The sequence below is a fragment of the Zalophus californianus genome, chromosome 1 (assembly GCF_009762305.2).
Source record: "Zalophus californianus isolate mZalCal1 chromosome 1, mZalCal1.pri.v2, whole genome shotgun sequence".
Lineage (NCBI taxonomy): Eukaryota > Metazoa > Chordata > Mammalia > Carnivora > Otariidae > Zalophus > Zalophus californianus.
The window spans coordinates 209,934,582-209,947,061 of NC_045595.1; the positions used below are offsets into that span (position 1 = coordinate 209,934,582).

At 45.0% G+C, this 12,480-nt stretch overlaps 1 long non-coding RNA gene across 1 annotated transcript; it reads right to left on the reverse strand.

Annotated features, from left to right (window-relative positions):
• Positions 1 to 10,136: 10,136 nt before the first annotated feature.
• Positions 10,137 to 12,267, reverse strand: LOC113918909. The gene is made up of 3 exons (XR_003518721.1): positions 12,135 to 12,267; positions 11,289 to 11,413; positions 10,137 to 10,358 (listed from the first exon to the last, which is right to left on the reverse strand). It is a non-coding gene; the product is annotated as an uncharacterized LOC113918909 (long non-coding RNA).
• Positions 12,268 to 12,480: the final 213 nt, after the last annotated feature.

A 12,480-nucleotide genomic window follows, 5' to 3' on the forward strand; every position in this document is an offset into this window, starting at 1 on the left:
AACACATATTTCCCCACTCTGGATTTTCCTGTTCCTCTTTATTTTTAAAAAATATCTTAAAATCCAATGATCCAACTACAATCTCTTAGAAGAGATATTTACTATAAAGAATAGAAGATTTGCAAAAGCAAAGTGATGATCCAAAATGCACAAATAAAATTATAGGGAAAGGCATCTAAAGAAGACAGAAGGCTGCACAGGAAGGTCTTTTGAGCTCAGCTTTGAGGGATAATGTACAAAGGTTAGAGGGGGAGGCGCTCTATCTAAATGGAGTAAAACTCTTTGGCAGGGATCTTACAGAAGAGGGTCAGGGGACCGAGAAGTGTAAGATCTTTGCTCGAGGAAGATTCTATTATGCAGTAGAAGGAGAAAAGCCAAGAGAATCACTCACTCTATGGTCTGCCAAAGAGGATCTTCTGGCTGGAAAGAGTAGAACAGTATATAAAGGGAGGTAGACAGAGGGGAGGGGAAAGGATAGCCATAAAGCCTAACAGGCACTTCTGTGGCAGATGGACGCGTCAGCTCCAGATGAGTCACAGCCCCGAGTATTCCTCAGAGCTCCTGCCAGGTGCCTTTGAGGATTCACAGTCATGGATAAGGGTTCCAAAGGCTGGGAATAGGCTCGTGTGAGTTCTTTTCGGAAAAAAGGGAAAAACAGAGACTCTGTGGACTGGTAAATGTCAAGTGAGCCCCTCATAGCTTCTGGAATGGTGTGTGAAAACAGATGGTTTCTGAACATTCACAACAGGGAAGAATGAACACCGAGTGCCAGCTTAAGTTCCTGATGAGCCATAACCAATTAGCCTCATTTTCCTTCTTGTGTTTAATTCGTGAATTTAGGAATATCGTATGCATGTTTTCATCTCATTAAAACACTTGATGAAGTTTCTCATATTCTTTGACAAGGTGGAGAAAGGGGGAAACATGAGGCTAGCAGCCAGAAGGTGGATTCTTAACTGATGAATGACTGTCTTTAAATGGAGTCGGTTAAGGACATAGTGTTGAGGTAAAGAGCTGTCATCTTGGGCCACACGTTTCTGTCCTGGGATGGTTTTTGCTGTCAGTCATGCAGATGAAGACTTTCGTAGATTTGCTCATGAGATTGCAGAGTCCCTGAAAGCAGTCTTACAGAAATTCATGTCCCACGTGAAGCCTTGGCTGATGACTTGCACATAATGGGTTATCAGCGAGTATTTTTTGAGTGAATAAATGAAGAAACAGAATGTTTATGAATTAAATTTGCATATCACGAGAAATCTGAATGGAAATTTCCATTGAATACTGAAGATGACGAGTTTCTCTAAACAGTGGAACATTTACCAAAAACCAATATAAGGGGGCGCTTGGGTGGCTCAGTCATTAAGCGTCTGCTTAATAATATTATCAATTATTATTGCTTAAATGTGTAATAGGGTATTGAGACATTTGTTTCTCTACTTTGTCCACACTAACGTAAAACAGTAAGTTCAAACTGGCCAAAAATAGACAAGCAACACTCAAATGAAAGACACAGTTCTTAGCATAGTCCTTAAACATGGTGGCCAGGGTAAAACACTGAAAATGCCAGAATTTTACGTGAACCTTTAATTGGGGTGGTAAAATTAGTGGAAAGGTGAGGAATTAAAATTCATAAAAGTCTTATTTTTATTCGTGTTCCTTCCCAAGCCAGAGAAAAGTGAACAGAGGTGGTAAGTAGGAAACCGGAGGGAAATGGGCCTCTAGAGTAAAATCAGGTCAAACCTTTACACCTCCCTTTCCATTTTCCACAGAGTGAAGGAAGGCCCAACAGAAAGGAGAATTATTACCACCCCCAAAGATAACTGCCTCCAACAGAACCAGGGCTTACCAGAAAGTCAAATGTAGCAGACAGGTTAAGAGGGTCAACTTAGGGGCGCCTGGGTGGCTCAGATGGTTAAGCGTCTGCCTTCGGCTCAGGTCATGATCCCGGGGCCCTGGGATCGAGCCCTGCATCGGGCTCCTGGCTCAGCGGGGAGCCTGCTTCTCCCTCTGCCTCTATCCCTGCTCCTGCTCTCTCTCTCTCTCTCTCTGTATCTCTGTGTCTCAAAAGAATAAATAAAATCTTTTTTTTTAAAAAAAGAGGGTCAACTTAATATTGTAAGAGTTCCTGAAGAAAAGAATAAAAGGAATAGCTGAGAAGAAATACGAGAAGAAATATCAGTTGAGAATCTTCCAGAATGGGAGATGGGAGTCCTCAAATCAAAACTGCAGCTTAAATACCCATCATGATAAATAAAGATAAATCCACACCTCAGCACACCCTAGGAAACTGCAGGGCAGAGCAGGAACAAGGCCCCTCCCTCTTGGAGCTCACCTTTTATGATTTAACGATTTCAACAAAGCCCAGCCTTAAAGAATGCCAAAGTAGGAGATGGAAAAACCATAGGCGAGCAATTGCACAGGGAAACATGTAACTTAGAAATAAATGTATTCCCATTTATTCAGCAAAGAATTAAGTGGAAAGAAAAGAAATGGGGAAAATTGATTTTGAGTGTAAATTTAGGCTGAAAAAGTTGGCAAGTATATAAAGTGTCATTAAGTATTCTGATGTGTGTGTGTGTGTGTGTGTGTGTGTGTGTACATATATACATATAAATTCAGTGTCGCTATATTCAAGAGAGTGAAATCCTGATGCTTTCTTAAAAAGATTTTATTTTGAGAGAGAGAGAGAGAGACAGCGTGCGAGTCGGGGGAGGGCAGAGGGAGAAGAAGGGGTAGAATCTCAAGCGGTGCCGCAGATCCCGATACAGGGCTCAATCTCACCACCCTGAGATCATGATCTGAGCTGACATCAAGAGTCGGGTGCTTGGGGCGCCTGGGTGGCTCAGTTGGTTAAGCGTTTGCCTTGGCTCAGGTCATGATCCTGGGGTCCAGGGATCGAGCCCCGCATCGGGCATCCTGCTCAGTGGAGCGTCTGCTTCTCTCTCTGCCCCTCACCCCACTTGTACTCTTTCTCTCTCGCTCTCTCTTTCTGTCAAATAAATAAATAAAAATAAAAAAGAGTCCAGTGCTTAACCGACCGCACCACCCAGGCACCCCAATCCAATGCTTAATTAGCCCTCAGATGGAAGAGAAGAGCGGACAGGAGAGACGGTGATCCCAGAAGGGAGCACGTGGACGTACTTTCTTTTACTCATTGGTCTTGGTAAAGGGTTTCTGCAGGCAGCTAAGTTTTTAGAAAAGGACGCTGTCTCAATAATGTTTTTGTGCTTTCTTCAAGCCATCAGTCAGAAGAAATTTAAATTCAAATGTTCTCTTGCTTCCAATGATTAGCTTAGCATTATTATAAGAACAATGCATTCACATTCTATGATTTACATAAGTAATTTAGGGCTCTACAGAGTTTTTTGGTCTTACTTTTGAATTTAATGTTAAATTTAAAAAACTTTAAACATGCACAGGTCAAGAATGTGATCCACATACACAAAAGCCTTCCTGCTATTAAAAAAAACACCCTAGAAATACTGGATTACATAAGACAAAGGTCCTTCAGAAGGGGAGGCTGGGCTTGCGAGAAATAGAGGCAGTATTCAGAAAAATACTGCTTGGGAATTTTTTAATTTCAAAGCAGGAAACAAATTCTTCCATTTAGGAAGGCCTGCAAGAACTAAGCAGTACACATACAAATCAACAACAGTGTTAGTAAGTAGTGAGTTGGACAGTTAGGGAATCAGGGCCAGGGTCCCCAACAAGAAAATATGGAGTCAGGACAGCTAAAGTAAAATAGCACTGACATCTCATTTTGCAGCTTAGACAGGACCAGACTAACATTCTGCTTTGCAGCCTTTGCAGAAGTGATTTCCGCAAAACGTCCTAAAATAAGACACTTAACCCCAAAGCATTTGTCAAAATCATGGGCAAGGGGCAGTTAAGACATAAGCCCCCAGATGTCAACAAAAACAAAGACCATCAGCACGTGGACATTAACCTAATAGACAGATACGTGACCAAAGCCCTGACTGGCACGACTCAGTGCACCCTGATTGCTTAAGATAGTTCCGCAAAAGAGCTCATAAAACCCCCTAAACTTAGAAACTCTGAGGGCAACCCTCTCGGGACCCCTCCCTCTCTGGGAGCTCTCTACTCTTGCTCAATAAACTTTGCTTTGCTGCCCACCACTCTCCGTCTGGTCCACCTCTTCATCCTTCGAAGCAGCATGATGGAGAACCGCGGGCACTAAAGGCAGGGAAATCCTGCAAACAACAGTAGTCCCGTGGAAATGAACTGGCAAAACACCCCAAATGAAGATCCTAAAGGTAACCAGGGAGTAAAGTCAAGTGACCCACGAGCAAGCGTGAGATGCCACCAGACTTCTCAAGGGCAGTGGCAGCAATCGAAGTCAGGAGACAGTAATGATAAGAAAATGGCTGTGTTTGCTCTCAGTGCTTTATGTTCACTATCTCATTCAGTCTCAACACCCTCGAGGGCAGGACCAGTGTGGTTCCCCATGTGGCCAGTTTGTTCGCTGAGCTCAGGCTCTGGGAGGTCCTAGAGCTAGGGATCGGCAAAGACTGCCAGATTGCGGGGATTCTGTACACGGAGCCTGTGCTTATAAGGATTATGCTGCATAGGAGCATTGTCAGATAGCTGAGAGAAAATCCATCTAGAGTTCTACAGCTGTGGCCAGGAACCATCGAAGAGTGAGTGCAAAATAAACACGCTTTCCAGACAAGTAAAATGTAAAGTAGTAGACCTTCACTGAAAAGGACAACTAAAAGAAAAAAAAAAAAAAAAGCCCAGCCAATATAAAATAACAAAAATAAACGACCACGAGTTTGGGCTCTAAATAAAAGGAAGCTGGGGCGCCTGGGTGGCTCAGTCGTTGAGCATCTGCCTTCGGCTCAGGTCATGATCCCGGGGTCCTGGGATCGAGTCCCGCATCGTGCTCCCTGCTCGACGGGAAGCCTGCTTCTCCCTCTCCCACTCCGCCTGCTTGTGTTCCTGCTCTCAATCTCTCTCTCAAATAAATAAATAAAAATCTAAAAAAATAGAATAAATAAATAAAGGGAAGCTGAAGACTGGGGCAGGGGTTGGGGCTGGACCCTGGACAGGGAAGTCTTGGCATTGTGTGGGAGGCCAGGAGGGCTGATAGATTTTGGACTTAGGTCGTGTATGCCTACTCTCATCTTAAGAATAACCACTCAAAGAATAGAAAAAGAAAGCATAATTTCCAAACTCATGTGGAGAAAAAGGGAAATAGAGGAAACTTAATTTATCTAATAATTGTTTTGATATAAAATATTCAAAATCTTATCAATCCTCTTTTCTTGGGTTTCTATTATTGGATATGAGTTTAAGTATGACTCACGTCGACAGAAGGACACTAGCCTTCACTGAGCGCCTGCTGAATGCCTGCTGATTTGCTTGTGTTGTCTGAGTCAATCTTCACAGCAAACCTATAAACAATGAGCAGGGCCCCCAAGTTACAGATACAGAAACTACGGCTCCGAGAGTTTATGTAACTTGTTCATGATCACACAGCCTTCCCAAGGCAGGAAATGACTTGGAACGTGACTGACTCCAGGCCAGGATGTTTTCACTTCACTGGGGTTTCTAAACTCCCGAGGAGCAGAGAGCTTAGTAAAGAGGCTGTCTGGTCCCTAAATGTCCCCAGTGTCGTGTTATCCAGATAAAGTCTTGCTCCTACATGTCTTCTGTCCTTCAAATACGTGGAGAGGCTGCTGTGAGACAGGAGGTACAGATTTATGTAAAATGGACAAGGCTTTTTCATCAGTGCTTATTTTCCTAGGCAACACATATCATCACATGGCGGGGGGTGGGGGAAGCAGGGTATCTTTTTTATGTAAAGAAAGGAAAAGCAAGCAGTCCTTTTACTAAATATGTGGGAATCCCTCAACTTGGCTTTTCACCTGAGACCCTCAAAGACTGTCAGAGTGCCTTACGCGGTGGGCCTGGACACACTCTCAGCAGTGCAGACACTCCTGCCTTCCTGTAGGAAATCAAATGCTCTGCCCCACCGCCCCCCGCCAATAGGCTCCATGCCCGGCATGATCCCATTACAGGGCTAGAACTCACCACCCTGAGATCAAGACCTGAGCTGAAATCAAGAGCTGGATGCTCGACCGACTGAGCCCCCCAGGTGCCCCCACCCCTTTTGGTTTTAACTCTGCAAGCCATGCTGAGCTTCATCAGATTTTAGCCAGCAATAAAGGGTTTACAGAGATCTGTACTTGGGTTTTAGCACCCGTTGCTCAGACTCTCAGCTCACCCTACACTCATTTGTTGGTTCACTCATTCACTCATTCATTTGGCCCTTGCTGAGGGCCACTCTGTGCCAGGCCCCATTCCCACTGAAACCACACACAACCCTTACGTCTGAGAGCATTTCAGTGGCTCACCCAAGGTTGTGAACTTGTATACGGAAGGGCCTTGCCTTTAGATTCATTTTATAGGGTTCTCCCATTCTATTAGTACCTATTTCTACTTAATCTCCTTTCTCAACTTGGCAAATATTTATCTAAATTGAGGCCTGTTCCATACTTCCTGTACTTTATCAAAGGACTGGGGTAATCTGCCTTTCTGTATCTTTTTTTTTTTCTGGACCCAATCTGATCTGCTACGTTTCTGGCTGAGCCCCGCTGGGGACTAAGTCAGTCCAGGGAGGAGGCAGGTGGAGTTCCCAGACAATGCAGGGGGTCCGGGGGGAGGAGAGTTTGGGCTGGTTTCTGGCCCTGGCAGGGTCACAGCTGTGGGGACGTCATCAAGGGCAGAGGCTGGTACCAGATCTGGAAGGAAAGGAAGCTCAGCTCCTGGGCAACCTGAAGGCCTATTTTTGAGGGAAGCAGGCTGGATGAAGGGATGGAGCCTGGAGGCTGTCCAGGGCAGGGGGCCACGGGATCTGAGTGGAAATGGGCTCAGGGTGTCCTAGTTTTGGCAGCTGGCTCCTGGGTTATACCTGTTGTCTCAGTGTCCTGCCTGACTGAGCCCTTGTGCTCTTTCATATGGAGTTGAGCTTGAGAGATGACCAGCAATAAGCTGTCCCTTTCTACCTGAACCTTCTTTTCAATGACAAATATAAATGCAACTGGGCAGGTGGGCCTAGGGGCCATGACCCATCTCTTGGGAGGACCTGGCAGAGGTGTTTGGCCCCTGCAGCCCTTGCTGGTCAGTTAGTACACCAGCCAGTTGGCTAAGGCCTGTGTACAGATGCATGGGGCCCCTAGGCCACAACTATGGGGTCCCTGGGAAAGTGGGGTCTTTTAAGTTGGGTCTACGTGAGTGTAATATTTTCTCTCTTCTATGAGAGTTAAATGGGAAAATGTACATGTCACAGAATAAATTAAAAAAATACAACACTGAAATCATTACAAAACAGATAGGAAGGGGTGAGCCCATGAGCCTGTACCTGGTTGGTCAAAAGAAGACCCATTGGGTACTGGTCAGTGTGGATAATTCCTAGACAAGGGATGCCGTAAGTGGAGACAAATCCTTCTCAACCCTCCGAGGGCCCTCCCACTTCCCGAGATGATGGGCTGACCACAGAAAGGAAGGCAAATCATCACACTTTGGGTCTACACTACCATCTTGGTTTTAGTTTGTCACAGAAGTTAGAAGTAGAAATTTCATCACTAAATAACTGGGTGATGGGCATTAAGGAGGGCATGTGATGTGATAAGCACTGGGTGTTGTATGCAAGTGATGAATCATTGAACACTACATCAAAAACTCATGATGTATTATATGTTGGCTAACTGAATTTAAATAAACTAAAAAAAGGAAAAAATGGTGAACAAATTAAGTATAAACCATACATGTTTACATGTATCATAATAATTAATAACAGAATGAAAGAAAATATTTTCCTTTAAGGCATAATATATATACATTTATAAAGATATTATTGTCAATAATTACGTTAAAGTAGGAGCATATTACAGCCAGTGGAGACGGGCTTTATTTTTTTTAATTAAAATTAAAAAATTAAAATTAATCTAAATCTAAATTTAACTAAAATTAAAAAAATTAAAGTAATCTCTACACCCAACATGGGATTCAAACTCACAACCCCGAGATCAAGAGTTGCATGCTCCACCAACTGAATCAGCCAGGTGCCCTGTGATGGGCTTTATCTTAAAACATAAAGTGTATTATGATTATCCTCAATTGGAAAGGGTACTTACATGTAGAAACAAATCTTTCTTAAGACAAATCAATTGGTAGACAGTTAACACATCAGATTTTATACTTGAACATGAGTATCCTTTTTCTCAACCTGAAAAACATATAATCACTAAGACATTGTTATTTAGCAATAGATTACTTCTATAAAATTAGGCTAGGAAGACTAAGTTTCTCTTTTAGTTATTATTATTTTGTTTAGTGTTCTGGGTTTGATAAACAAAGGAGCTCTCATGATAGTTTTGACTTAATTAAAATCTAGAGAATGCCAAACAAACCAATTATTTTTGCTTTTCCTCCTTTTATAAGGCAAAGGAGCCAATATTCATGTTTACCTCATGGCTGTCCAGGAAACTGCAGAGATATTTTAGGTGTGAAAGGCATCTTAACAGCTTCATGATTCTAAATTTAGGGACCGAATTTAGGAAAACAATATTCAAGTGACTTGTCAAAAGAGATTGGCTGCAGAACGAGAAATATGTCATCTTAGCATCTTCATTAGTAAGGCTAAAAATACAGCATTTAGAATGAACGTGATGAAAGCTAACATCACCATAATTAAGAATATTAATCCTCAGCAAGGAAGAATCTCCATCACTGCATCTAAAATGACCTGACACCCACTTCTGACGCCACCAATATGGAGTAAGCTTTTCTCTATCTCAGATTATACAAATTACACAGCAATCTACCACTATAGCTTTTCTCTATCACGGATTACAGCTCAAAACTCTGGGCAAAACATACATAGAAATTACCCAAGGACTCTGAAAAGTAAAAATGGCAGACAGATTAAGGAGAGGGGTCAAAGCTTGAAGTGGAGACCCACATGGGGTGAATTTTCTGTTTTTTTTTTTTCTTTCATTTTTCAATCTTTCAGCTCTGACCTGGGGGTTGTCCTGGTTGTGGAACTACGTAGTGGGTGTGGGCAGCAAAAACAAAGAGAAGCCCCATGTTTCTGGCCAGAGTGCCTGGAGAAGCGGCCTCTGAAAATCTGAAAGGGTGAGATGAACTCCCTCAACCTCTTCTTCCTTGACCATGTCCCGGGTTGTTGCCCCACTGTGGACCCCATCTTTCTGGAAGCCACGTGTACCTGGGAAAAGGAGCCCCTGCCTTCCAAAAAGCTACTTTTCTTCTCCCCTTTCTTTTACTGCTTTGCCCTGAGCAGAGCCCAGTTGTGTCAGTGCAGGCTGCTGACACTCTTCCAGAAGTTTCCTTTTCTGGATAGGAATACAGGAAAGGGAGCATCCAGGAGCTGGAGAATGTAGAGGCAATTCTGACTTTGAAAACTGAATCAATATGGAAGCCACTGCCATAGAGGGTGAAACAAAAGTCGTGGTCTGAACTTAACTGGGTTGGTTGACTTCTCAGATAATAATAATAAAAAAAACATCAACATTCCCTGGAAGATTTTAACACGACCCAGGATCTCACAACACAATAAGTCGGGACCCCAGTGCCAGAGAGGAGGCTGGAAGGGATTGCTGTCCAGAGGGTTCAGAGGGAGGATGGAAGCCTGGGCATGTGGACAGCAAACAAAATAGGATGGAAGATTCTGGAACCTCCCGATGGGGGAGGGGAGCCAAGGTCTCCTGACTGATGGCCCAAAGGGCTGCCTCTGCATGCAGTTTGCTTTGCTGGCCAGGAAGTGAGACAACCTGGTTTGGAAACTGGGTTTGGTGGAGGTGGGGGTCCCTCGGACTACTTCCTTCCTGACACTCATCATGCTCTTGGGAATTGTGACCTGCACACTTCACTCCCTTGTCACATTGTGAGCCCTCCACAGGGTGGGACCACTTCTTCCTGAAGGACGCACCAGGATGCACCATTTGTTTCTATCTTAGTGTCTAGCACTGTGCCTGACATACAATAACTCCCCGTAGATCCGTGTTGAACAAAGGAATCAATAAAAAAATTGAGTTTGCAACCACCACTTTCTGTTGTACAATTTTTATTCATAATGCACAGTAGGTCTAGGGCAAGGACTGGCTGAGGTGGCAAAGCCAGGAGGAAGTTGTAGCAGGGATTTTAACACTTGATGTGGATTCTACAGGGGCAGGTAACTCGAGGTGGGAGCTCAGGGTGATGGCAGAGGATGCCCAATAAAAACGTTCTTGGCTCCAGTGTTTTCAGAAGCCCCTGAGGCAGGTCAGATGTAAGGACTGGAAACCATGGTCCTGCCCTTCATGGTTCTGTAGAATCTATAAATGAAGAATTGGGCTGTGTAAAGTATTAAGCAACAATTTCTTTTACCGATGGGGAAATCTCACCAATTTTAAAACGGTTATCATTATCACGAAAAACACAGATGTAGTGAAATTTATAGGGCTTCATTTAGGCATTGAACACTTAAACAATTTTCTAACACTATAAAATAAGATGAGTGATGTGTCTTTTTTATGAGCTCTTTTCTGAGATTAAAACTGTTGATGTGGAAAATACCAGCTACCATCCGCCTGAGACCAGGGTGAATGACTTCAGCCTCTGCCCATGACAGGCGCCTGTGCCTACTGCAGAGTTTTGCCCTCCCTTCATTTAAATACATAAAACTGTTTCTTCAGTTTCTAAATTTATTGATTTAACGCCAGTAGTTCAATTTCTTCCAGAATTTATTCACTAGCAGCATGACACTGCACTTTCTCATAGGAGGGAGTCCTTTTATGGTTGACGATAAGTCTATCAAGGCGAATCCATGAAAACGTCCTGTTTATAGTTCTGGAAGCGGAGCTTGGATTACGTAAGGGGTCCTCATTTGTTTGTATGCAGCTCCTGCCAGGATGCGTTGCCGAAATATTAACTGTATGATGCTATTGCTTTTGAGCAGATAAGTAAGATAATTTGCCAAAGTCCTTTCCCTGTGACCAGGGCTTGAAGTAAGCGGCAGAATGAACAAAAACACCCTCCACCCAAAAGGCAGCATGACCAAAGTCAAAATGACAAAGGGAGCCACAAGTTTTGTTGTCCTTCCTGGCCCCCCATCACTGGCATCCTCTCTGCTCCCCAAATCCCCAGCCTAGTGGCCCCTGGCTCTTCAGGGACATTGCCGTGGCCGACACTGCTGTCCTCTGCAGTGCTGGGCATGGCGTCCTTACTGAAATGCACCTGTCTTGTGTCCCAGCACACAGCCTTACCTGCCACCGCTTCTGCAAGTAATGCTCTCGTTTCCAACGCAGCTCTTCCATATTTTAGCCCGAATGGCTGACAACTGGCTGTGTCCAAGGATAAAAAGAGCTGCCACTGCTTTCTCCTCCTCCATCTGTGACACAGAGGGGCAGGCTGCTAAGGGCTCCCAGCAAGGCAGGCGGGGAGTTCCTCCATGTCCCCCTGTGCATGATTTAACACTTCCGTGCTAACCTCCCCCGAGGTTCAGGGACATAAAACCAATGACGTGGGGTCTCTCTGTCCCCAGGTGAAGTGACAGGTATGTGAGCTGACAGATGGGACCCTCAGGGGTGCAGCGTGGTGAGGCTGCCGCAGAGGCAGGGCAGGCAGAGCAGGAGGATGAAGTCACTGACTTGGAGCTGGGGCGAGAAGGTGGCAGTAGATGTGGGCTTCGATAGCTAAATAGGAGCTTTCTAGGGACTGGGGGAAGGGAAGAGTGGGCAGGAGAGTGAGCAATCCTGTCGGAGTCCTGTGTCACCAAGGACAGACTGTCGGTATGGTTGGTGAGAAGCGCCATGCACCTTGTGGCTGGTATTGAGGCTGGGTGAGGAGTGGGGCCAAGTTAGAAATGGTCTTTCAGTGTGGGCATGCATCTGTCCAGGAGCAGCCAGAGTTTTCAAGCAAGGGCCTGATTTAGGGAGGTCTGATTCTTCTAACAGTGGAGCACAGAGAGAGACTGGTCATGGAGTGGCCATAAAACCACTAGATAGTGGGACCTGGATTGGGGTGGGAGGAGGGGCTGGACTCAGAAGATGTGCTCAGGGAGAATGGACTGGGTTTTGTGACGGAGAGACAAAGGAGCTGAGACTTCTCACCTGGGTGTCAGGCTGGAGGGTTAACAGTGTAGACCCAGAGAGATGGTCATGGGAGTTCTGATGGCTGGTGGGGAAGCTTACGAGCTCAGTGATGATGGCCTGCCGGATGGGTCCCTTCCCTCACGGATGGAAGGATCTCAAATGCATCTGTCTGCTTTCTTTGCTTCCCACCCCTCGCTGCCTCTGCTTCCCAGCCTCCTGGGCCTTGGCAGTTGTTGGGGAACAAAGAGACGGGGGAGCTTTAGGGAGAGGCAGAGCCACAGTCCAAGCCACCCCAGCACGCCCGGGCTCCCAGGAGATGCACCCAGATGGAGGGGCAGCACGGCCGGGAGGAACCCTGCCCACA